At 42.1% G+C, this 26,516-nt stretch overlaps 1 protein-coding gene across 2 annotated transcripts in view; it reads right to left on the bottom strand.

The window, feature by feature from the left end:
- Window positions 1-439: 439 nt before the first annotated feature.
- Window positions 440-26,516, bottom strand: part of PRKX (protein kinase X-linked) — a 1,617,443-nt gene continuing 1,591,366 nt past the window's right edge. For both annotated transcript variants that reach the window (XM_044072450.1, XM_044072451.1), the window contains one exon: window positions 440-1,443. The gene's annotated coding sequence lies outside the window, so the exon portion shown is untranslated. The remainder of the gene's footprint in view (window positions 1,444-26,516) is intronic.

Genomic DNA, 26,516 nt, shown 5'->3' on the forward strand with positions numbered 1-26,516 from the left:
ATTACTAGTCAACACATATACACAGGTTAAGGGAAAACTAAAGCACAGCAATGCTAAGGCTTTACACATAAAGGAAATATATACCATGGATTTTACACATGATGGAAATATAAACCATGGATATGCACTGCACTCTATACGACATGCATCTACTAGCCTTTTTACCAAGTTACAGTCCCAGAAAAATGCCCACAACTGTAATTACATACCCACTACATTAGGGTCTCTTGCAAGAAGAAAGCGAGTAGAAAGATTACATTTGGAGGTTACAAAGTACTTAAAAATGGACTAAGGTTTATACAGCTTAACTTCTATGAACGGTTAGCCCAAGGAACAAGATAATACGATCAGCTGTGTTGGAGTGAACAGCAAGGCAAAGAGCAGAGTACATTTCCTTAGACACACAAAATTGATTATAGAAACTTATTTGTCAATGTAGTTATTAGTTTCTTTGTGATTATTTTAATTGATTACTTAACTGATTGTGGCCGTGTCCGATACTTGGAATTTTTACATTTACCATTTTGAGTACATTTCCTTCACAGTGACTACTCACATATGAACAACTTGAGGGAACCGTTTAATTCACTATTTATAGGGATAATGAGTTAAAGGCTAGGAAATATTTCTTTCTTTCTGCTGACATTATGTAATATATGAAATTCCTCTGCAGTTTTCATTTTTGATTTTGTATTAGTAAAAATCTTGCTTTCAGAGCAGGCACTTCCAAATATTTGCTCAGATTTTCTTGAAACAAAACAGAAGCAGAAGATACAAATATACAGAAGCACTGTAATGCAGATGCTAAAACTGAGGCATATTCTTATATTATACAAGGTATGTTTATGTAGCTTAACAGTTTGCAGCCTGAATAAAGTAATAAAATCAACTCTGCATATAAAAATATTAACAGAATTCTGAAAAAGCAGTATAAAACATATTCATTTATAAATCAATGATGCAATTATACATAATTTTACTACATTATTTCCATAAAATTAGCAAACTGCTTGATTTTAAGACAAAATAAAATACAAAAAAAAATCATACACTCTACAGCAATTTACATAGCTGTGCAGATAGGTTTCATTAACTTCCTTATGTACAGTTGCACTGGTGTGCACTTTTATTACAAAGACCAAGTATAAATATATTAAGTTAAGTCTATTTTCAGAAATTATTCATTAACACATCTCAACATCTAACAGAAGCCACTATTTATTAAAAAGCTAAGTTGCTTCCTACATATATATACTTGTACATTTATGTTTATTCAATTGTACATTAAATAGTTCAAATATCAGTAAATACATGGCTCTTGTAGAGGGTCTGTTTTGTCAGTGTAGGGACCTTTCAATGCCCATGTCAGAAATGACTTCTGCTTGGGGACCATCTTGACTTACTGGCATTCAGTGTGTCCACTTTGTCATGATCTTTCAGTGGCTGAGGAAAAAATAAAAATGTAATTTGCATTATGGAATAGTTAACCTCATTAGTGCAACTAGGTCATTAATACAAAATTCCAGAGTCCTGCATGCCCCTACTTTTACATCTGTAAATGATGCAAAAAAAACAAAACAGAACAAAACAGTGCAATGTAATAATTAAAACCAATATAAGTTTCTTCTAATCAACTGCAGTAGCACTCCATAGAAAGTACAGTTTTGTACCTACCATAAATGTAGATGTCCGAACTGGATAGCATCTGCAGTCATAACAACTGGGTTGTCCTGTCGTCAGGCAGCCCTTCAGTCGGCCGGATTCCAAAGTCCGGGTCCGCTTCGCTGATGCCGCACTTCACCCGACGTCATCTCTGTTGGCCTTCGGTTATAAAGGCACCACCCCACGCCATTTTCCTCAGTGTTTCTTGCCCCAGATGCCAGTAGCCCTCTTGAAGGCTAAAATTTGGATAAATGCCAATGTTTCCAAAAAGATAGAGGTAAACACAAAAATAAGCATGTATGTACATATATACAAACAAATACACCATAAAAGACTCCCCACCAGCTAGCTATTAGGAGGGTAAACACCCTAGGAGTACCACAGAGGGAAGGAGGGAGGTAATCCTGACTGCAGATGCTATCCAGTTCGGACATCTACATTTATGGTAGGTACAAAACTGTACTATGTCCTTCATGGATGCATCTGCAGTCATAACAACTGGGTAGAATACCATAGCCAACTAGGGAGGAGGAAAAACTAGATTATGGTGTGTTTAGGATCCCTTGCAGTACAGCAGTGGCAAACCCTGCTCGGGATCTGGAATATAGAGGCAAATTATAATGCTTGGCAAATGTATGCACGGAGGTCCAAGTAGCTCAATAATGTCTTTGGTTGCCACTCCTCGTAAGAAGGCTGTGGTAGTGGCTGTTGCCCTTGTAGAATGAGGTCTTATGTTCTGTGGAATTGGTTTTCCATGGAAGGAGTAACAGAATCGTATGCAATTTCCTATCCATTTGGAGATTGTCTGTTTGGAAATAGCTTTTCCTTCCCTTCCTGTTGCATAGGCTACAAAAAGCTGGTCAGTTTTTCTGCTACTTTTGTTCTGTCCAAGTAGTTGCGTAGCTGTCTATGTACATCCAAGATATGCAGTATTCTTTCCCTCTGTTTTGTGGGTTGGGAAAGAAGGTAGGTAGGTGGATTGCCTGGTTTAAAGACACTCTGGATACCACCTTAGGCATAAATGTAGGATTAGTCCTCATGGACACTCTATCTTGGTGGAAGATTAGGAAGGGCTGTACTGCCATTAGGGCCTGAAGTTCAGAAACCCTCCTGGCTGAGGTTATTGCCAGTAGGAAAGCAGTTTTCCACGATAGATGCTGTAGGTCTGCTGTTGCTGCTGGTTCAAAAGGTGATAGTGTCAACTTTTCTAGCACAAAGTTCAAGTCCCAAGCTGGCAATGGTGGTTTCCTTGGAGGTTTTACATTCTTGATTCCTCTGAGGAACTGCCTGAGTAAAGGATGTGAAAAGACAGGTGGATCAAAGCTGTATTCTGCTGATATAGCTGATGCACGTATCTTGATGGAGGAGTAGGACAGGCCTGTATGTAGAAGTTCTGCCAGATACTCCAGAATGTTAGGCATATCTATGTTTGACACATCTTTTCCTCTTTCAGTACTCCAAATGACAAACCTTTTCCATTTTCCTGCATAGTTCCTTCTTGTTGAAGGTCTGCGGGCTTCAAGAATAATATCTTTAACTCTTTGGGAAAGTTCTGGATTAGCTGCTGCTATGTGATGTTCCATGCAGTCAGTTGCAATGTTTTTAGGTTTGGATGCATGATGCTGTAGTTGTTCTGAGTTAACATCAAAGGCATCAGGGGTATTGGCCACATATTGTTCGAGACATGCTCCTCAGCAGTGGGTACCAGTGTTGTCTTGGCCAGTTTGGAGCTATCAGGATTATCCTTGGACGTTCTTCCTTGATTTTTAGTAATACCTTGTGTATCAAGGGAAGAGGTGGGAATGCATATGCTGTTAGGCCTTTCCAGCTGAAGGAGAGCGAATCCACTTTCCATGCCAGTGGGTGGAATGTCCTTGTGCAGAATTTTTCGAGCTGGTGATTGAGAGGGAAGCGAATAGATCTATCTGAGGCATTCCCCATTTCTTTGAGATGGTCTTGAAGATGTCTGTAGCATCCATTCGTGGGCATCCGATGTGGTTCTGCTTAATATGTCTGCTAGAGTATTCTCCTTTCCCGGTACAAATATTGCCTGTAACTGGATGTTGTAGCTGAGTGCCAGGTTCCACAGCTCCAAAGTCATTCTGCATAGGGGTATGAATGAGTGCCTCCCTGTTTGTTGATGTACCACATGACTGTGGTGTTGTCTGTCCTTATCATCAACTGGCCCTCTGAGAAATGGTCTGAACTTTTGGATTGCCAGTTTTACTGCCAGCATTTATTTTAGGTTGATGTGCAGGTGAAGTTGATCCCCACAATCCTTGCACGCATTTGTCCAGCATGTGGGCCCCCCATCCTAGGTCTGAAGCGTCTGTTGTGATGGTCTGGTTTGCTTGACATCTGCGAAAGGGTAGACCTGGGTTTGACTGGCATGCTTGAGCCCACCATAGGAACTCCTGTTTTAAGCATGGAATTAGTGGAATTTCTGTTTCTAGCCTGTGCCTGTGTTGGGACCATAAATTCTTTAGGTACCACTGTAGTTTTCTCATATGTAGTCTGGCAAGTGGGACCAAGATTATGCATGATGCCATGAAGCCCAAGGCCTGCAGTACTTTTCTTGCTGTTAACTTGTTCTGTTTTGTTAGAGCCAAGAAGTAAAGAGGGAGTTCCTTTTGTTTTTCTGCAGTTAGGAATGCCATTTGTCTTACTGTGTCCAATTCCGTGCCCAAGAATGTCCTTGTTTGGGATGGTATCAGCCTTGATTTTTGTAAATTGACTGTGTATCCCAGTGCTTGTAGAAAGTAAATGACCCTTTGTAAATCTGTTGTCAGCTTGCTTTTGTTGTCCCCTTGTAGCAGGCAGTCGTCCAGGTATGGGTAAATTTGAATTCCCTGTAGTCTGCAGTGGGCGATTACTGATGCCAGGCATTTTGTGAATACTCTGGGTGCAGTAGATAAGCCAAAGGGCAATGCTGAGAATTGATAATGCTCTGATCCTGCAAGAAATCTGAGGTATCTTCTGCAGATTGGTCGAATGGGGACGTGCAGGTATGCCTCCTTGAGATCTAGAGTTACCAGCCAACACTCCTTGCCCAGCATGGGAAGAAGTTGCTGTAGGGTCAGCATTTTGAATTTTGGGACAATGATGTATGTATTTAAGGTGGACAGGTCGAGAATAGGTCTCCAACTTTTTTCCTTTCTTGGAACTAGGAATAGTCTGGAGTAGAATCCCTTTCCTTGTTCTGTTGTTGGCACTCTTTCCACAGCTCTCATGTTTGCTAATTGCATTATCTGTTGTAGAGCCTCTGTTTTTGATTTGGAGGTAGATTTGGCATTCCTCTTTTGACTGGTAAAGTGTGGAAGTGGAACCGGTAACCTTGATCTATGGTTTGTAAAATCCACTTGTCTTTTGTGATATAGTGCCAGTTCTTCGAAAATAAGGTTAATTTGCCGCCTAATGGAGCTGCCATTTGTTCCCTGGTAGGCGGATTTAGAGGCAAGTCACTGTGGTTGTGTTGTTGTAGTGGCAGTGGTTGTGTCTGTGCCTCTGTTGTTACCTTGCCACTGTCGTCCTCTGTAGGCACCTCCTCTGGATTGGTTTCTGCCTCTGGAACGTCTATTCCTGCCCCTTTGGGATCTTGTGGAGTCAGGAAAGGACCAATTTTTGGCAGGCCAGTTCCTGCTAAACCTTGGGGGTTGAACCTGCAAGAAATCTTTAACCGTTTGAACAGATTTTGCCTTTTCTTCCATTTTCTTCATTACCTGCTGGGCAGGTGTACCAAACAAGCTGGTCTTATCCATAGGAGCATCTAATAACTTAGCTTTAACATGATCCGGTAAGCTTGTTCCTTTAGCCATGCATGTCTTCTTATCACTGTGCCAGTCATGGCTGATCTAAATGAAGCCTCCAGTGCATCATAGCCACATTTTAAGGAATGGTTACTAACCTGTTGTATGTTATTTACCATTTCTAATACTTATTTCTTATCAATAGAGTCATCAGAGGATAGCTTTTTTGTTAACTGATCAAGCATAAACTCTTGGTATTGTATCATGTGAAACTGACAGTTTAAAGCTCTAGCTGAGAGAGTAGCTGAGGTGTAGACTTTTTTGCCCCATCTGTCTAATGACCTGGCTTCCCTTTCAGAAGGAATAGGGGTTTTAGCTGTGGTCGAGGCTACTGCCCTGGGACCCTGGGATATAGTTTCGGGGTCTGCAAGTGGGGCCTTGTAAAGGTGGTGATGAGTGTCTGGTACCCTGTAAAATCTGTCTGGTTTGGCAGGGGCTGGAGGTAAAGAATCTGGTGCAGAGCAGACATCATTGAAGGCATCGTCCACCACAGAGAGGACAGGAGGTATAGCTAAGGGCCTGTGCTGTGGAAGGTGCAGAAAGGTCCTAAGTCTTTTCTGGAGTCTGAGAAATCCTGCTGCTGCCATTGGAACTGCTCATGGCATGTAAGGTTTCCCAAAGGAGAATTCTTCTGGTGGGGAAGCAGCTGGAATGGATTCTTCAGCATCTGAGTCTTCATAATTGGAGAAAGGAGCCTCTGGCTGGTCTGTTATGTCTGATTCATCGGCAGAATCATCAGAGGACACAGGCTCGGGGCTCTGCCCTAGGTCTCTTCTCTGGGGGCTGAGAGGCCCTGTCTGGGTGAGATTGAGATCCCTAATTAATGAAATTAAATCTTCTGCCAGAGTAAGCATTTGTGAACTAGAAGAGGGCCTGGTTGTAGGGGGTTTAACAGGCACTGTTTTAGTAGTTTTGGCTGCTTTAGCCCTGGCAAAGGCCTTAATGGACATGGCTGCTGGAGGCCTAGCAGCACCACGTGCTGGGGTAGAGACATCCAAGGGAATGGTGTCTGATAAGTCAGTGGCAACCACCGTAGTGGATAAAATTTCTGAGGCCGATTCAAGAGAAGTAGCAGGGGCCTCAGTGGTAGTGATAGATTCAGCTGTACTTTGATCAGTTTTCTCAGTTTCGGCCGAAACCGAGACACTCGCGGTTTGCTTAACCATGGTTTAGTTTGGGTAGTCGGAGGATCCGGCGGCATAATATACGCAAAATCAGAACCGAAAAACTGTTCAGCAGGGCTGGGCCTAAACAAGGCAGACAATAAGAGTGGAAATCTTTATGAGGTATTTGTTTCCCACAGGTTAAACAATTATTAACTTTTTCTGACATCGGCTGAGGCAAGAAAGAGTCCCAACCGGGTACGGGTACTTAGCTTTGAAGTCTTGTCGCAGTAGAAGTAATCTCTGGATCCGACCGACCGGCACTTGCGAACAGCTTCTGCTTGGCAAGAAAGACTGAGGGAAATGGCGTCGGCTGATGCCTTTATACCCGAAGACCAACAGAGATGACGTCGGGTGAAGTGCGACATCAGCCGAAGCCGGACCCGGACTTTGGAATCCGGCCGACTGAAGGGCTGCCTGACGACAGGACAACCCAGTTGTTATGACTGCAGATGCATCCATGAAGGACATTAATGACACTATTGAAGCCAATTAATTTCAATCCAGGCACACTGGCTACACCTCCTAAATAAAAATTAATGCCTATGCAAACAGTTCTTTGACAAGATTGAATAAAGGCAGATGGCTCAATGACAAAAATGTGACACTCATGTGAGTGACACTAATAGTTATGTGATTGACACTATTAAATGAGATCACACATCAGCGCCATTTTCCAAGAAATTCAGCCTTCAAAAAAAAAAAAGTCAAACAGTAGCGTTTTCACCTGCTTTTTTTTTTCTGGACTATCCAGATATCAAGCCAATTGTCTGGTAGTTTAGAAAACACTGTACAGAGTCCACAGTATTCTGTTTAAAAAAAGAAAATAAGACTATCGTAGTTTGTTAAATCTGCGGGTTTACTGTTTTTTTTTTTTTTTTTTTTTTTTACAGAAAAGCATAGTAAATTGGAAGAAAAAAGCACCACAAACAGAAAAAGCGTGTGCTCCTCCTCATCTGACGTGACCAATGACATAATGAATTGGGTGGAGAGGTTCATAGGTAGGTACTAGGCTATTTGTCCTAGGTCCTATATAAGCCTAACTAAAAAGGTACCCTGGCTTTCGCCACCCAAGAAAATTATTTTCCTGTGCCCCTGTCGAGCAGAGCCACAGAAGTGATCCCCGGGGTGAATTTCTTATTTCCCATCCAGTCATTAAGACTTTTCTTGAAGACTGCTAATGAGGACCTCTGTTTGACATAGATAGGTAGTTTGTTCCAGAGTATGGGAAGTCTCTTGGACAGGAATCTATCCCTCCAGCATGTTCTGTTTATTGTGGTGACAAGGTTTAGGTCCCTACAGCATGTAGCTCAGGGGGATTGGGATTTCTTTAAGTGGAGTATGTCCAACAGCTCTGGGTTAAGACATAGCTTTGTATATTAGGCAGAGATCGCCTCTGAGTAGGCGATATGTGACGTAGTATAGCTAGAGTTTTTTGAGACAGTCTGCGAAGGGCATCTGTTTGAGGCCACTAATCCTCTTTGTGAGGTATTTCTGTGGCCTTTCCAGTTGTTGTAGATTTCTTGTGAGGTACATACCAAAAGGGGCGCTGTACTCTATAATGGGTCTAATGAGTGATGAGTAGAGAGGAACAATGACCTCTTTTTTTCTGGATGAGAAACCTTTTGTGATGAGGTGTGCCACGTAGAAGGATTTCCTGACCACTGTGGCGATGTGATTATCAAAGGAGAGATTACTGTTCACCTGTGTCCCAAGGTCTATTATCACACTTTCGGTGTTAAGTAGACTACCACCTATGTGGTAGTTTCATGGGTACAGAGTTTTTACCAAAGGGGATGACAATGCACTTTTTGGCATTGAGCTTCAGGCCATGGCTTTGACACCAGGCATCTGTCTCAGTGAGGCCCTTTTGTAGGATGTCCACATTGTTAGGAGTTTCAATTATGGCTCCTAGTTTGCAGTCATCTTCAAATTTCATTAGCCAAAGACCTTCTGTGTTAGCCTGTACTTCAGAGAAGTAGATACCAAACAGGAGAGGACCCAGGACTGAACCCCTGTGATACTCCACTTGTCAGTGGTCTGAAGTCGGATTTGGAGTCTGCTACTTTCACAGTGTGGGTTCTGTCCATGAGCCAGTTGGCAACTCATCTTGAGACATAGGGATTTATACCTAGTTTAGTGAGTTTATCTATAATTCCAGAGTGGGGGATGGTGTCAAAAGCCTTGGTGAGATATAGACTGACTGTGTGAACCACCTTACCCCTCATCTATGGCTTTGGTGACTGCTTCAAAGAAGTCTATCAGGTTTAGGAGACATGATCTGCCTTTTACAAACCTGAACTGGGTGGGGTCCAGAGTCTGGAGATTACCAATGTCTTTCTTTATGAGTTCCATGATGATACGTTCCATGGCCTTGCAGACCAGGCTCGTCAGGCTAATGGGGCGGTAGTTCCCGGGGTCCGTCATGGCTCCCCCTTTGTGGAGTAGGATAATCGTCGTAGTGTGCCATTCAATGGGCACAAAGCCTGAGGTGAGGCTATGATTGAACATGGTACTTAGGTGGGGTGCCAGTTCATTCTGTAGTTCACGTAGAATGCAGCCTGGGATATTGTCAGGTGCCATGGTTGCTGTGTTCTTGGCTTTGGAGAGTGTGTTTTTTACCTGTGCAGCAGTGATTACAGGAACTTGCATTCTTCCGGTATAGAGATGGGCCCTCTAGGGGGTGAGAGGGGGGTAAAGTTAGCACTGAACCTATCTGCCAGGATGTTGGCAATATCAGTTGGTTCTGTACATTTGGTGCCATTGTGGTGTAACTCAGAGCAGATCTGAGTGTTGTCATTGAGATTCCTGACATAGCTATAGAATGCTTTGTAGTTGTCTTTAGAGTCAGTGGCAATTTTATTTTCGTAACTAGCTTTGGAGGATTTTATGAGGGATCTCAGCTTCTTACTGAGGCTGACCAGGGAGTTCCTCCAGTCATGGGATTTTACTCCTTTTTGCAACAGTTTCTTTATTCTGTTGTAGAGTTTGTTTATGGCAGAAGACCACCAGATTGGCTTCCTTTTTTTGGAGGATAGCATCTTGGTTCTGTTAGGGATAGCACGATCCATGCATTCATGTAAGTGCTTATAAAGTGCATGTGTGTAGGATTCAGCAGTCGTACCTCTATTGTCCGTCTGCATGGGTGTCATGAAGTTTGCCACTTCTGTCTTAAGAAGTGTGAAGTTGGCTTTGGAGAAGTTTTTACGGTGGTTTCCCTAATGGGGGGTGGGGGTGAGATGTGGATGTCTAGGGTGATTAGCTTGTGGTCGGATCTGACCAACGAGGAATTGACCTCTGGTGTGAAACACCGGTTGCCCATGTTGGTAATGACCAGGTCTAGGATATTGCTGCCTCTGGTGGGGGTGTGAATAAGTTGATCCAAGGTGTTGGAATTTATGAATTCCAGAAAACATTGAGCAAAAGAATTGGATACACGAGTAGTTTTCTCAGTTAATGGTGGGGTAGTTGAAATCGCCCATTATTAGGGTGTTGGGTTGTACCCTAATATTTTCCAGTGTATCAAGAAATGAGGAGTGGGAATCCTGGGGCATGATGGGGGGGTCTGTAGCAAGCTACAATTTGGATTGCGGTCTTGCCCAGAGTTAGTTGCACTTGGATAATCTCGGATGCATTTTGCTGTGCAACTAGCCTGGAGGTGTGGATATCCTTAATGAATATGGACACGCATCCACCTTTAGTGCTTCAGTCCGGGTTAGGTGGCCGAAAGGTGTGGTATGAATTATAGCCTGGTAATGCAGGGGTGCTCTCTGGAGCTCTGAACCAGGTCTCTGCCACTGCACAGATGTCGATGTTCTCCATTTTAAGGAGTGCCTCGAGTGAGTGCATTTTGAGGTTTAGATTTCTAGCATTGAGTAGCATTACCCTCAGATTTTGCTTCCTTGTACCTGTTATGGTGGTGAATTTGTCATTTGAACCTTGCCTAAAAAAGGCACTATAGGGGTGGCGAGCCTTAGCCAGTGTCCAGAATCCCAAGGGCGACAGGTGCAGGCCATCTCTGGCAAAGCATCGCAGTATGTCGATCATGTCATCCCAGGCAGACCAATACTGGATCCCCTTAGAATGACACCATAAGCTTAGCCAATTGTTGAAGTCAATCATTTGTGATGGCAGGATGCTACTCAAGGCAAGGGTCATACCTGCCTGGGTTACAAGATCAGAGAGCTCCTCCATGATGCTTTTCATGTCGTCCAGGGAGGTACGTCTCAGGTCATTCACACCAACATGGACAATGACAGTCATATTTGTACTTGTTGTGGAGTGACCTGAGTGTGTGCGTTATGTGGCGGATCCTGGCACCTGACAGGCAGCTGACAGTAACTTTCTCCTTGTTTAGCCTGGTGAGTGGAACATCAGTGTGCCTGACTACACAGTCACCTATGACTAGAGTGCTGGGAACGTTGTTATGCCTTATGGGCTGCGACTGAGTGGCACACCGAGTTTGTTGGCTGTGTGTCATTTGGGTTGTGTTGGGGGGGGGGTGGAGTTTGCTTGCGTTTCTACTTTGGAGGTCCTTGCTGCTTGGTCAGGTTTTTATTGAGAGCCTCCGTGAATGTAGGTGTGTGTTTTGTGTTTCTGTGTGTGTGTTTTGGTGGTGTAGGTTTTGAGGGACTATGTGATGAGTGTAGTGTGGTGCAAGTGTTTACCTTCTCCTCTTGACCGTCTAGTCCAGTCTTGGGTGAAGACAGCTTTGCTTCCAGTTTGGCTATATAAGTGCATCTCTCACAGGTTCTAGTCTTGGGTGGTAGGAGGAGAGGATTGTCTGTGTACATGAGGCAATTGCTGCATTGCCCCAAGATGCCCAGATTCATCAGGTAGACAGGAGAAAACACCGGGAAGCTGACCCTTAGACATGCCAGGATAGGTGCTTATTTATTAAGTACTAGAAACTTCTTTCCTCTAGACAAGTGAGGAAAGTTCAGTGTTGTAGTAATCTGTAGCTTATTTAGTGCTTACAACGAGTTCTGAACAAGCGCTGAGCTCAAGGAAACCGATTTGAGTGCTGAAACTAAAAAACTGGCTAGTTCTAAGAAACAAAATTAAGCTAGAAGGCTTCCCTCTAACACAGAAAGGCTTGGGGGCTCAGAAGCTTACAAATAGTCCTGGATACAGCAAATCTGTATGTGGAGTAGACTACTTACAGGAAAGGCAGGAAACAAGCTTAGAGATTTTTTTCCTTCCCAAATGCTCTCTTTGTACACAGTAGGAGTGCCTGAAATCAGAACATGATCTCACTGCACTCAGTTGTGAGCAAATTAAATGGGCCCAGGAGTATCCAAGTACAAATTTACAAGAGGGGCGTGCAATTTCAAAGCCACCAAGATTAACACTAAAACAAGAACAGGAAGGGTGGGTGGGAACTAACTGTAGAGACACAGAGCCACAATTTTCAGTTCAATTAATATTAAGACAGTAACAAAAATAAATAAAATGCAGTAGTGCAGATAAAAGTGTACTTAAATTCGCTTATACGTCCAGTTGATTGCAGGCAGATCTTAGCCTGCCATTTAGGTGCTAGGGTATGGCCTTGGTCCGGTTTTCACCAACAAAAAGTGGCATACCTAGACAATAGTGATCATACTTAAAAGGTCATGATGCATCAAATGTGCACTTAGCAAGGTCATAAAAACAGTGGCATAACTCGTATATGCTCAAAACACTACGCAGTTCTGGGACACCCGTTCCTCAAATGGTGAGCTTCAGAGAGGAAAAAAGGGGAAGGACCGATGCACTCAACTACCCAAACAAGTGTTACTACCAGTGAGAAAAGGCCCTTTTGGGGACTGATGTGTCTCACAATGCTAACAGCGGGCTGACTAACCAATAATAATACAAACCTTATTAAAGAGAAAGACGTGTGAATTTGGAACAAGCTTTACAGAAGTGCAGTCATAAAGGAGGAATGTTTAGGAAATCCTAATATCCTCTAGAAGATGACAGACTGCCATTGCCTCTGCAGAAGCTATGCTGTGAGAGGTACCTACTTCCCAGTTTTTCTTTAAAAGGATGCAGTGCAGTGGATCAATCCACAGAAGAAGGTACTTTTTTTTTTTTTTTTTAAGGAACCAGCCTAACCCAACCAATGGTTGCAAATTAAAGAAAAAGAAACAGAACGGTCCAGGCTCATGTCACAAACGTCACACCAACAGTGACCTGGACACAAGAACACATCTAGGTAGCATGCAGGTATGGCAAACGATGCAAGAACGGACTAAGGACAGGTAGTAGCAATCTCTCTTTACAAAGAAAGTTTAATTGAGGAAACAAATGAAAAAGGGAGACTTATTTCAAAGGTCTTCAAATGTATTTTAAGATTAAATGCGGAGGTAAATACATGCATATCCCAAATGTGGTATTATTAGTATGTGTAGTTGGAAAGGAACTGTAAAAAAAATAATGCCAAACAGGTATCAAGGAAGGCCCACACAAAGGATCTTCCAAAAATATAATGCTGTAAATTAATGGAATGAGGCTTTAACTCAGGAAGAAGGACCGTCCATCCTCACAACCACACACATTGTGTTACCAAAGTCAGGAAGACAGAATGGACATATAAAGGTGGCACCTACCTTCAAAAGGCTGGCTTTAACACTGGCACTGGAAGGTCAAAAAAAGGGTCAGGTGCTAAGTGTGTGCAGTCTACCAAATGTTAAAAAAGAGGCAGACAAGTCTACTAGCCCTTATGGTCAGTCATATATTAAATATGGACTGATGGTGCTCATTTACAATTCATAAAACATAACTTTCTCTCATGATGGAGTCTGCAAAATGAAGGCATTATCAGCATGAAAGAATGACATTATTTCTGGCAGGAACTACTTACATTTTACAAACACTATTGTTTTTATTTTCTCAATAAAAACCTCAGCAGAAGGAAAAAAAAAATTTTGTTCAATGTTAGTACCTTTAATTTCTTGAGATATTTGAAGGGCATAAAGACTATGGGAACCCCCATTACCTTAAGTCACAGCTTTCATTTCTGCATCATAAAGTACAACTGTGTGAGAGTACACACCAGAATAGTAGATCTTTGAGCAGAAATTCTTGTAGTACAAGGTTTTTAGATTTGGATTTCTACTTACAATTCTCAGTCATTATGAGGCAGTTTTTCAGGTGGTCAAAGATCCTCTATATAATATTACTACATGTTTTTGCTGTAGCTGTGCCGGCATAAGAGAACACAAACCTCCTGCAAATCTAACCTTGCTGGGAACCAGATTCAGTTCTACTCAAATTCTAAAGTGAAACTTATGCTAATAAGCGGCAGCGCAAGAAATGATGTATGCAACACTGACAGTATACTAAACTACATACAAGAAATAAAGTGAACAGTTAATATACATCAATCTTTTGTCCACATCAGAGTCCTAAACCATATTCAACAAGGTACACTGGAAGGGTTTCATACTGCTCCAAAAGATGCACTTTCAAAATTCTGTTATGTTGCTATGAGTAACAAATCTATACTATCATTTGTAGAGGACTCGTGTCAAAATTCATAACATCTGGCCAAAATCTGAAACAGATGTAGGACCACACCAGAGCAGTGAACACTGAGCTGGAAGCCCTTGTAACAATGATGCCCCAAAAGCTTTTATGCTTCTATACTGAGCAATTACCCTGCAAGGTTAAGTAAATATGGGCATAATGTCAAATGTACAGCTTCACATACTCTTGAAATCTCACATTTTTGAAATAATTAGTATAAGTGACAGTAACCAATATGGAACAAACTCCATCAAGACCTCTTTAAACATTTTATTGATTTTTTTACAAAGCTAAGGATGTTCCACTAACAATTCAAGAACATGTAATATATATAACGAAGAGTGTTCAGATTTCATTTGAAAAGCATATTCTGCATAACAATCAAATGGTAGACATCAGATACTGAAAACAATACATTTACTTGTGTTATAAAATAATTTTTTTGTTAAGGAAATGTAAATGTTATTAGCATAAATAATTAGGTATAAGCAATGAAAGAATTATAAGTGTGATGCCCACCATTGCTACCAATATGTGATGGGCACCAATATGTGTTGTCCCCAGATTGGGCCTGTAATCAAGGAGCCTGAATCCTCACCACTGACACTGGAGAGGGACATGCACTTAGAATACAAATAGATACACTCAGTATTTCAAGATGAAGACCTCTCTGCATTCAAGTACAATTTCCTATAAAAGCACAAAGGGAACACACACAGCCTTGGATCTGGATGTCTCTATGGGTCTCCGTCTAGGTCCCCATTAAGACTATCTACTGGTACAGCTTTAGGGTTAGGTTCACAGCAGAGTGTCCAAGCCAAGTCCTCCAGTACCCTCTCTGTAAACCCAGCACTGTGTCCCCTTGCCCCAAGTAGCTGATGCACAAAGGTTCTGAGAGATCTGATTTGAACACACACCTGGAAAAGGCTGGCACAGGTCTACTAGCTATGCCCCTTTCTGCCCAGACGATAAGGTAGTTGCCACTGTCACCAGACACTCCACAATCAGCTACTCTAAGGCCCTTAACAAAGGATATCCAACTATACTGTGCAATATTAATACTAATACAAATAGTAGTAGTTCAAGATGGCTAGGCCTTCTGGAGTGGCCCACACAGTGTCACCAAATAAATATAACAACTCTCAAAGGTTAATACTTTGTAAAAAGGACCAGCCACAATGAAAAGTTTAAATATATTTAATAATAAATAATAAAAGAACAAGAAAATACTAAATATATGTCCACAGTAAACTACAGCGTTCAAATCACAGAAAATATTGAAAACATTGATGGAAAGACTCATACAAATACAGAAAAACTCTCTAAACTACGCTTCACTATATTCCTCAATGAATCTAAGAGAATTTAATGCTTCCTAATAACTTACTTGGGCAAGGCAAAATTAAATACTTGAGCAGTCTTTCTAGTCAGGCCTCCCAAACAGAATACTCCATATTCTAAGATTACTCCCTGTAAAATATAATATCCAAGATGACTTACAGAATGACCCTCATCTGGTCACCTGAATCTAGGTTCCCAAAATACTCCCCATTGAAGCTGAAACAGGAATTGAACATAGACAGCTGCAAAACACATCCAAATGTTTATAGCAGTGCCTGGATGCCTGCCCTCTTTTAATTGAGCTAATGAACAAAGGCTCTGTCCCAGACCTAGCTTCTCCAGTCCTACTCAGCACACTGGGGTGATTTTCAATGATTTAGCAGCTCATTTACACTTCCCCTATTTTTCTTAAAATAAGCCAGCTTTTTAACCTTTGCTGTGCCAAACATATACATTTAATTCAGTTACCATAATGCATGTATATTTCTCTTCATTTCAACAGGGTGCACTGTTGATAAATTTTAACACAATTAACACAAGCACAGCTCACAAATACATTTTCAGCACAAACTGTACAGATCAGTTTGCTATACTAATGAAATACAATTTACAAAATTCCAGCTAGCTGTGCTGGCACAAGTTATACATCCACTGCCTTACTTCACCCTGGCATGGCTGGCAGTACCTCCTATTTTCACAGAAGGGTTACAAGAAAGACAAGAGAGAAAGAAGATGCATCCTGGATATAATGGCAATGAACACTTGATGATATGTTACAGAAGTTGTAAATCAGTTTAAAATTCTGGGTGGCACACTAATTATCAATGAAAATGGAATGGATCTAATGATTGAAAAATACGTGGGAATAGCTGAAGCAGACTTTCTCCAATGTGCAAGTTTTACTTAGACATTCATACCTGCTACAAGGTTGGACTTGCATAAATAAAGTCTGACTTTCTCCATGTGGAACATTTAAAAATAGCTCCTCCATTTAAATAATTTTGGAATTTGGAGAAAGGAAAAAAAGTAGGCAAATTAATAGCTTAAGTGACAACTCATTCATCACCTTGGGCAGAAAAGAAAAAGCAGCAAATGCACTGTGTGCAAAATTCCGTCTCTGTGTCTTGGGAATTCACCTCTATTCAACGCTCAAAACAGTCCACAACACCTTCAATGAAACCAAGTAGAAGTGAACAAAAGTTTATTGTAATGCCAACAAACAAAGAATGGTTAAGCGCTTTCACTTGAATAAAACAAGCTTCCTCAGAACACCACAGCTTGCATCACAGTTGTTTAAATAACTTTTTTGGCGCCAAAATTCAGTTTGAAATTTTAAAGCTATACACACATCCTTGACCATTGTTCTCTATTCATAAAATATTAAATAATATTCATATTATTTCTAAAAGCAATGTTACATATAATATGTGTTGATAAAGTGAACAAGTTAAAAAACTGAAAAAATGTTAACAAAAACATTTACATTTAGATCATATCAAAACATGTTTAAAAACATATAACAATATACCTAATAGATAGTTCATTTTAAGACCAATAGTGGTTTGACAGATACAGTGTCATTTAAACCTGGTATAGTGGAAGCATCCATATATATTTGCCACCAAAATTCTTTATATAATAATAAATTATTAAAGTCTCCCCCTCTGCTATTGGTGTGCACAATGTCCACTATACCAAAATTAAAATAATGTTTGTCACCATATTGTTTAATATGTTTATACAAAGCATTTTTTTCATCCTTCCTTCTGATGCTATAAAGGTGAGAGTATATACGTTTATTTAAACTCCTTTGAGTCTTACCTATATAGAATCCTGAACATGTTCTACAGATGGTAATATACACCACCATTTTAGTTGTACAGTTGCCCCCACAGAATTTAATTCTAGTGTGTTTGTAATTATCCAATTTCACACTGTCTCCCTGAAATATAGTGTGACATTGTTTACATGCCCCACATTTTGCAGTTTTCATGTATTCTGTCTTCTTAATAAAGATACCCTTCTCTAAAATAGATTTTATGTTGGCCCCTACCTTATATACAAACCTTGGGCATTCACCTAATGTGGGTGCTATATCTTGATCAGCAGATATTATATGCCAGTTGTTCATTAAAATCTTCTTAACTTTACCTGAATATATGCCAAATTCCAAAATGCAAGATTTACCAAAAAGCAAGTTTCAGACTTCATATCATGCAATGTATCCACAGTCAAACAATAGCTGTCCTATATTTTTCACCCAACAAAGGCTTGTACTGGTTACCCCATTTCCTCACAACATAATTACTTACATTTTCCATAACTCTAACGTCATAGCCTCTGTCCTTAAATAAGGACGTAATAAATTTCACCTCATCCAACATGTCCTCATACCGTGAGGTCATCCTAACTGCTCTAATAAGCTGACCCTTATATATATTCGTGAATTGTTTCTTCGGATGGTAGCTAGAATATTCCAAATAACTATTCGAAAAAGTGTTCTTTCTATAAATTTTGGATTTAAACTCATCCCCTGTTTTGGACACAAATGTGTCTAAATAAGCCACACCTTCGTGACTGCTAGAGGAGGTAAATTTTAAAAAATTACTGCTACTATTGATGTGTTGTAAAAATAATGCTAGCTGTTGTTCTCCACCATCCCAAATCAAATATATGTCATCAAGGTATCTGACGTAATATTTTATGTATGTCAAAGTGACTATCTAAAATAGTCCTCTCTTCCCATTCAAGCATGACCAAGTTGGCGTATATGGGAGCACAAGCTGCTCCCATAGCTACGCCTTTGGTCTGCTTGTAATATTCTCCCTCAAATATAATGTAATTATGTTCGAGAACCAGGGACAACATATCCGTAAGAAGACAGATGGTGTCCCACTGATATCTGTATGTTTTTCTTATACTCGTAGCAAAAGCTGATAGACCATCATCTTTTGGTATACAAGAAAATAAATCTATGACATCAATAGTCACAAATATCAGATCTGAACTGGATAGGTAAAATAGGATACTGTTTCAGAAAATCCCATGAGTCCTTAGCTATATGTGGAATAGTGGCGTATATATGTTTCAAATAGGTATCAATAACCTTACCTATATTAAACGTCTTAGACCTACTCCCTGATATAATAGGTCTAAAGGCGGTTCATCTATATTCTTGTGAATTTTAGGAATACCCACTATAGAAGCTAATACAGGATGTTCAACCTTAATATAAGTATAGATGTCATTATTAATCCTGTTATCTAGTAAGTATTCTTCAATACATGTGTCTATTTTTCTATACCCTATGTTGATCTCATTCAAGGACAACATAGAATAATTTCCAGAATTGTGTAGTATTTCATGTATCTTACAAGTGTATAAAAAACTATCATAGATGACTGCACCCCCCCCCCATCTGGTTTCATGATTCTGATGTTACTAGCACATCTTAATTCCTGTAGTACCCTGCTCTCTTCTTTTGTTAAATTGGAACTGATCTGATGTCCATCGATTTGTCTATCCAACTTGTAAATCTGTTTAGTCACTACTTTATCAAAGATAGAAATGGTGGGGTGCATGGGGGGTATATATGTACTTTTCTTTTTGACTACTGGAATGAACGGCTTGGCATGAGAAGTGTCACCCACTGTTTTTTTATCTTTAAAATAGCCAGGTTAAGCTTTCTCACATATCTTTTTATTTCACAAATACAGTCCACTAGATTGAATCTCTTAGTGGGAATAAATTTAATCCCCTTAGATAGTAAGTCAAAGTGTCCAGTATTTAAAATGTAGTTAGTATAGCTGTATATATTAAAGTTCCTATAGGTGTAAGTAACACCATCCTGTAGGATGCCTACATTATTATTACTGGACTCACCTACTGTCTCAGTAACTGAACCAGAATTTAACGTGGGGTCCTTGGATATGGATGGTAGTGAGAATCTCTTCTGTAACCCCTCGTCCACTTTCTCTCCCTCCCCTTGTGTTCTCCGTATAAAAAAATCAGAGTTAGCATTTCCATCAGAACTAGATACAACTATACTTTTATGGTTGCTGCACTGTTTGCTTCAGTTGAGTTCTGAGTTGGGCAGAAAAGGAGGATTAGTACGCAAGGACCCCCCCCCTTATGAAAAACCAAAAAGGAGGACATGTCTTAAGGTCTTGAAGCTCAGACACCCATCTGGGTGAAGTAAGGGCTAAGAACTGAACAGTCTTCCAAGAAAAGTGTTGCAAGGAAGCTGAAGCCGCAAGCTGAAAAGGAGCCAAAGTCAATTTTTCCAAAACAAAATTTAGATCCCAGGGAGAAGGAACAGGCTCCTGGGAGGTCTAATAAGAAGGACACCTTTTAGAAATTGTTTTGTCTCAAATCTAGAGGCTAAAGGAGAAGATAAAGATAGACAAGCAGAGATAGCTGATAAGTGGGACTTAACAAAAGAATAAGCCAACCCAGCACTGAGCAATTCAGAAAAGAAAGAACGAACCACAGGAAAGTTCACCAAGTGTAGATTCAAGTTATGTGAAAGACACCAAACAGAAAACCTCTTCCATTTGGATATGTAGGATTTCCTAGCAATGGATTTCCTGGCTTCCTACATAGGTAGGTACTAGGTTATCGTAAGCCTAGAGAACAAGGTTTCCTGGCTTATGCCACCCAAGAAAGTTATTTTCCTGTGCCACTGTCGAGCAGAGACACAGAAGTGATCACCGGGGTGTATTTCCTATTTCCCATCCACTAATCAAGATTTTTCTTGAAGAGTGCTAATGAAGAACTTTGCTTGACATAGATGGGTAGCCTGTTCCAGAGTATGGGAAGTCTCTGGGACAGGAATCTATCCCTCCAGCATGTCCTGTTTATTGTGGTGACAAGGTTTAGGTCCCTAGAGCGTGTAGCTCGGAGGGATTGGGATTTCTTTAGGTGTAGCATGTCCAACAGGTCTGGGTTTGACATAGCTTTATATGTTAGGCAGAGATCACCTCAAAGTAGGTGATATGCTACAGAGTAAAGCTGGAGTTTTTTGAGACCGTCAGTGTAGGGCATCTGTTTGAGGCCAGTAATCCTCTTTGTGAGGTACTTCTGGGGCCTTTCCATATGCTGCAGATGTCTTGTGAGGTACATTCCAAAAGGGGCGTTGTACTCTATAATGGGTCTAATGAGTGTCGAGTAGAGGGGAACAATGACCTCTTTTTTCCTGGATGAGAACTCTTTTATGATGAGGTGTGCCACATAGAAGGACTTCCTGACTACTGTGATGATGTGACTATCAAAGGACAGACTACTGTCCACTTGGGTCCCAAGGTCTCATCACACATTCGGTGTTAAGTAGACTGCTGTCTATGTAGTAGTTCATGGGTACAGAGTTCTTAGCAAAGGGGATGACCATGTACTTTTTGGCATTGAGCTTGAGGCCATGAGCTTGAGGCCATGGCTCTGACACCAGGCATCTGTCTCAGCGAGGCCCTTCTGTAGGATTTCCACATCATTTGGGGACTCTACTATGGCCCCTAGTTTGCAGCCATCTGCGAACTTCATTAGCCAGAGGCCTTCTGTGTTAGCCTGTACTTCAGAGAAGTAGATACCAAACAGGAGAGGTCCCAGGACTGAACCCTGTGGTACTCCACTTGTCACTGGTTTGAGGTCAGATTTGGAGTGTGCAACTTTTACAGTGTGGGTTCTATCAGTGAGACAGTTGGCAACCCATCTTGTGATGTAGGGATTTATACCTAGTTTAGCTATAATTCTAGAATGGGGGATGGTGTCGAAAGCCTTGGCAAGGTCAAGACAGGCTGTGTGAACCACCTTACCCTTATCTACGGCTTTGGTGACAGCCTCACAAAAGTTGATCACGTTCAGGAGGTATGACCTGCCTTTCATAAACCCGAACTGGGAGGGATCCAGAGTTTGGAGGTTACCAATATCTTTGTTTAGGAGTTCCATGATGATACGTTTCATGGCCTTGCAGACCAGGCTCATCAGGCTAATAGGGCGATAGTTCCCGGATTCAGTGGTGGCTCCCCCTTTGTGGAGTGGGATAACTGTTGCTGTACGCCATTCAGTGGGCACAAAGCCTAATGTGAGGCTATGATTGAACATGGTGCTTAGGTGGGGAACCAGTTTGTTCTGAAGTTCACGTAAAATGCAGCCTGGGATGTTGTCTGGTCCCATGGATGCTGTGTTTTTGGCTTTAGAGAGTGCAGCTTTTACCTACAGAGTTGTGATTACAGGGACTCTACATTCTTCCTGTATAGATATGGGCCCTTTAGGGGGTGAGGGGGGGTAAAGTTAGCAATGAACCTATCTGCCAGGATGTTGGCAATATCAGTTGGTTCTGTAATTTTTGTGCCACTGTGCTGTAACTCAGAGCAGATCTGGGTGTTGCCATTGAGATTCTCGACATAGCTATAGAATGCTTTGTGGTTGTCCTTAGAAACAGTGGCAATTTTGTTTTCATAGCTAGCTTTGGAGGATGTTATAAGGGATCTCAGCTTCTTACTGAGGCTGACCAGGGTGCTCCTCCACTCATGGGATTTTACTCTCTTTTGCAACAAATTCTTCCTTCTGTTGTACATTTTGTTTATGGCATGGGACCACCAGATTGGCTTCCTTTTTTGGAGGATAGCGTCTTGGTACTGTTTGGGGTAGCATAATCCATGCACTCGTGTAAGTGCTTATAGAGTGCATTTGTGCAGGATTCAGCAGTCGTAACTGTATTGTCCATCTGCATGGGTGTCATGAAGTTTGCCACTTCTGTCTTAAGAAGCATGAAGTTGACTTTGGAGAAATTTTTTACCATGGTTTCCTTGATGGGGGATGGGGGCGGGAGGTGAATATCAAGGGTGATTAGCTTATGGTCGGATCAGACCAACGAGGAGTTGAATTCAGGTGTGGAACACCGGTCACTCAAGTTGGTAATGACTAGGTCCAGGATATTGTTGCCCCTGGTGGGGGTGTAGGGTAAGTTGATCAAGGGCATTGGAGTTGAGGAATTCCAGAAATTGTTGTGTGAAGGAGTTGGCACACGAGTAGTTTTCCCAGTTAATGGTGGGGTAGTTGAAATCGCCCATTATTAGGGTGCTTGGTTGAACCCAGAAAAGAGGAGTGGGAATCCTGGGGCATGGTGGGGATCTGTAGCAAACTACAATTTGGATTGCAATTTTGCCCAGAGTTAGTTGCACTTGGATAACCTCGGATGCATTATGCTGAGCAACTAGCCTGGAGGTGGGGTTATCCTTAATGAATATGGACACACCTCCGCCTTTGCTGTTCCAGTCCAGGTTACATGGCCAAAAAGTGTGGTATGAGTTATAGCCTGGTAGTGCAGGGGTGCTCTCTGGAGCCTTGGACCAGGTCTCAGTCACTGCACAGATATCGGTGTTCTCCATTTTAAGGAGTGCCTCCCGAGTGCATTTTGAGATTTAGACTTCTAGCATTGAGAAGCAATTACCCGCAGTTTTGCTTGCCTGTTCCTGTTACAGTGGTGAAGTTGTCATTTGAACCTTGCCTAAAAAAGGCACTATAGGGGCAGCAAGAGCCTTAGCCAGTACCCGGGAATCCCGGGGTCGACAGGTGCAGGCCATCTCTGGCAAAGCATCGTGGTCTGTCGACCATGTCATCCCAAGCAGACAAATACTGGAACCCTTTAGAATGACACCAGAAGCTTAGCCAATTGTTGAAGTCGATCATTTTGTCCTTGTACTATGGTATCATTCTGGGCAATGGCAGAATGCTATTCAGAGCTAGGGTCATACCTGCCTGGGCAACAAGATCGGAGAGCTCTTCAATGTCTCTTTCCATGTAGTCCAGGGAGGTATGTCTCAGGTCATTCACACCAACATGGACAATGACAGAGTCATATTTGTAGTTGTTGTGGAGTGACCTGAGTGCGTGGGTTATGTGGCGGATCCTGGCACCCGACAGGCAGTTGACAGTAACTTTCTCCTTGTTTAGCCTGGTGAGTGGGACATCACTGTGCCTGACTATAGAGTCACCTTTGACTAGTGTGCTGGATACGTTGTTTTGCCGTATTGGCTGTGGTTGAGTGGCACACTGAGTCTGTGGGCTATGTGTCATTTGGGTTGTGTTGGGGGGTGGAAGTTGCTTGCGTTTCTGCTTTGGAGGTCTCTGTTGCTTGGGCAGATTATTATTGAGAGCCTCCACGAATGTTTTTGTGTTTCTATGTGCGGATTTTGGTGGCGTAGTTTTAGTGAGACTATATGATAAGTGTGGTGTGGTGCAAGTGCTTACCTTCTCCTCTTGAATGTCAAGTTCAGTCTTGGTTGGAGAGAGCTTTACCTCCAGTTTGACTAGATAAGTGCATCTCTCACAGGTTGTAGTGTTGGGTGGTAGGAGGAGAGGGTTGTCTGTGTACATGAGGCAATTTCTACATTGCCCCAAGATGTCGAGATTCATCAGACAGACAGGAGAGAATGCTGGGAGCTGACCCTTGGACATGCCTGAATAAAAAAACTATTTTCCTCTAGATAAGTTAGGAAAGTGAGTACAAGAGCGTTTTTTCTCTAAGCAAGTGAAGAAAGTAAGTGCAAAAATTGTTTTCTTCTAGGCAATCTTCCCGAGAGCACCCCAGCACTACCAGGTTATACCTCATACCATGCTTTTCGGCCCCAAAACTTGGACCGAACCACAAAAGGAGGGGGAGTATCAATATTCGTCAAAGATACCCACACCTCCAGGTTGGTGGCACAGCACGAAGCATCAGAGACTATCCATGTGCAACTAACTGTGGGTAAAACTGCCTTCCAGTTTATAGCCTGCTACAGACCACCCTCCCAAACCCAGGAACCCCACTCGGCCTTCCTGAGAACACTGGAAAATATGAAGGTCTCACCAAACACCATTATATTGGGCAACTTCAACTACCTAACATAGACTGGGAGCATTACTCTAGCTCCAACACCCTAGCCCAAAGATTCCTAGAATTTATAAACTCAAATGCTATGGAACAACTTGTTGCCACTCCCACAAGAGGGGAAAACATACTGGACCTGATCATCACCAACATGGGGACTCTCTGCTCCAGACCAGAAGTGTATTCCTCACTGGTAAGATCAGACCATAAACTAATCTCACTAGATATTCACATCCCGACCCCAGCCCCTGCCCAGAAAACCACAGTGAAAAACTTCTCTAAAGCAAATTTCACACTCCTCAAAACCGAGGTGGAATCCTTCAAAGCCCCCGGGCCTGTGGAAAATACGGCCCAGACCGCAAAATCCTTTATAAACGCATTCTATGAACACCTTCAGAAATGCATGGATCATGCAATCCCAAATAAAACCAAGACTCAATCCTCCAAAGGCAGACGTCCTGTCTGGTGGACCCCAGCCATAAACAAACTATATAATAGAAGGAGGAAGCTACTACATGACAGAGCAAAATCCCAAAAAGGGAAGGCATCTCTGATCAGTATTGGCAAAAAACTACGGGCACTCATAAAATCGTCTAAGGCCAGGTCCGAGAGAAAAATTGCACATGACACTAAGGATAATCACAAGGTTTTCTTTAGTTATGTTAGGAACCTGGGTGGGAATTCCCAGATATGCTCAGAATTAGTCCAAAATGACAAAAATACAATCGAACCCACAGACATTGCCAACATCCTAGCTGACAGGTTCAGCAAACTCCCCACCAAAAGGGCAAATATCTATCCCAGCAGAGTGCTGCCCCCCTGACATCTCAGATGCTCAGATAAGAGCCACCCTCTCCAAAGCAAAAAACACAGCATCAATGGGACCAGATGGTGTCCCGGGCCCCTACATGAACTCCAAGAAGAACTAAACACAAACATAAAACTACTGTTCAATCTCAGCCTTACTACAGGATATGTACCCAAAGAGTGGCGTACAGCAACAGTGGTCCCTCTCCACAAAGGTGGTGCCTCAACGGATCCTGGAAACTATCGCCCCACAAGCTTGACTAGCTTGGTCTGCAAAGCTATGGAAAGGATCATGGACCTCATAAATAAAGATATTGGGGACCTACAGACACTGGATCCTACCCAGTTCGGCTTTGTTAAGGGCAGATCCTGCCTTTTAAACCTGGTTGATTTCTTTGTAACAGTCACCATGGCCATTGACGAGGGGAAGGTGGTCCACACAGCCTACCTGGACCTTGCAAAAGCCTTCGATACAATACCCCACTCGGGCATTATAGATAAGCTCACCAGCTTAAATATAAACCCCTATGTCACTAGATGGGTTGCAAACTGGCTCAAGGACAGAACCCACATGGTTAGAATTGCTGGAGCCATGTCAAACTCCAAACCAGTTACAAGTGGCGTCCCACAAGGCTCAGTCCTGGGACCGCTCTTGTTTGGTATATATTTCTCGGAGGTACAGGCTAACTCGGAAGGACTGTGGCTGACCAAGTTCGCAGATGACTGCAAACTGGGCGCCATAATCGACTCTCCAGCCAACACAAGCATCCTACAAAAGGGCCTCATAGAAACAGACAACTGGTGCCAGAGCCATGGCCTCAAGCTAAACACCAAAAAGTGTATAGTCATCCCCTTTGGCAAAAACAAACTGCCCACAAATTACCACATAGGTGGTAATCCATTAAGTACGGAAGTAGTAATTAGGGTCCTGGGGACCCAAGTTGATAGCAATCTCTCATTTGACAACCACGTGGCCAAAGTGGTTAGAAAAACATTTTATATAGCCCACCTAATCATGAAGGGATTCACATCTAGATCAGGGGAGGTCATCGTGCCTCTTTACTCATCCCTCATCAGGCCCATAATTGAGTACAATGTCCCTTTTGGGATGTAGCTTACCAGACACCTGCAGCAACTGGAAAGACCCCAAAAGTACCTCACCAAGAGGATCAAAGGGCTCAAACAGATGCCATATGCTGCCCGGTTAAAGAAACTCCAGCTCTACTCAGTGGCATACAGCCTGCTCAGAGGCGATCTGTGCCTGACGTATAAAGCCATGTCCAACCCGGAATTAATGGACATGCTGCACCTCAGAAAATCCAAATCCCATCGAGCTACGCTCGAGAGACTTGAACCTCA

This window comes from Protopterus annectens, chromosome 5.part0, assembly GCF_019279795.1.
Source record: "Protopterus annectens isolate FY-2018-M chromosome 5.part0, PAN1.0, whole genome shotgun sequence".
NCBI lineage: Eukaryota > Metazoa > Chordata > Ceratodontiformes > Protopteridae > Protopterus > Protopterus annectens.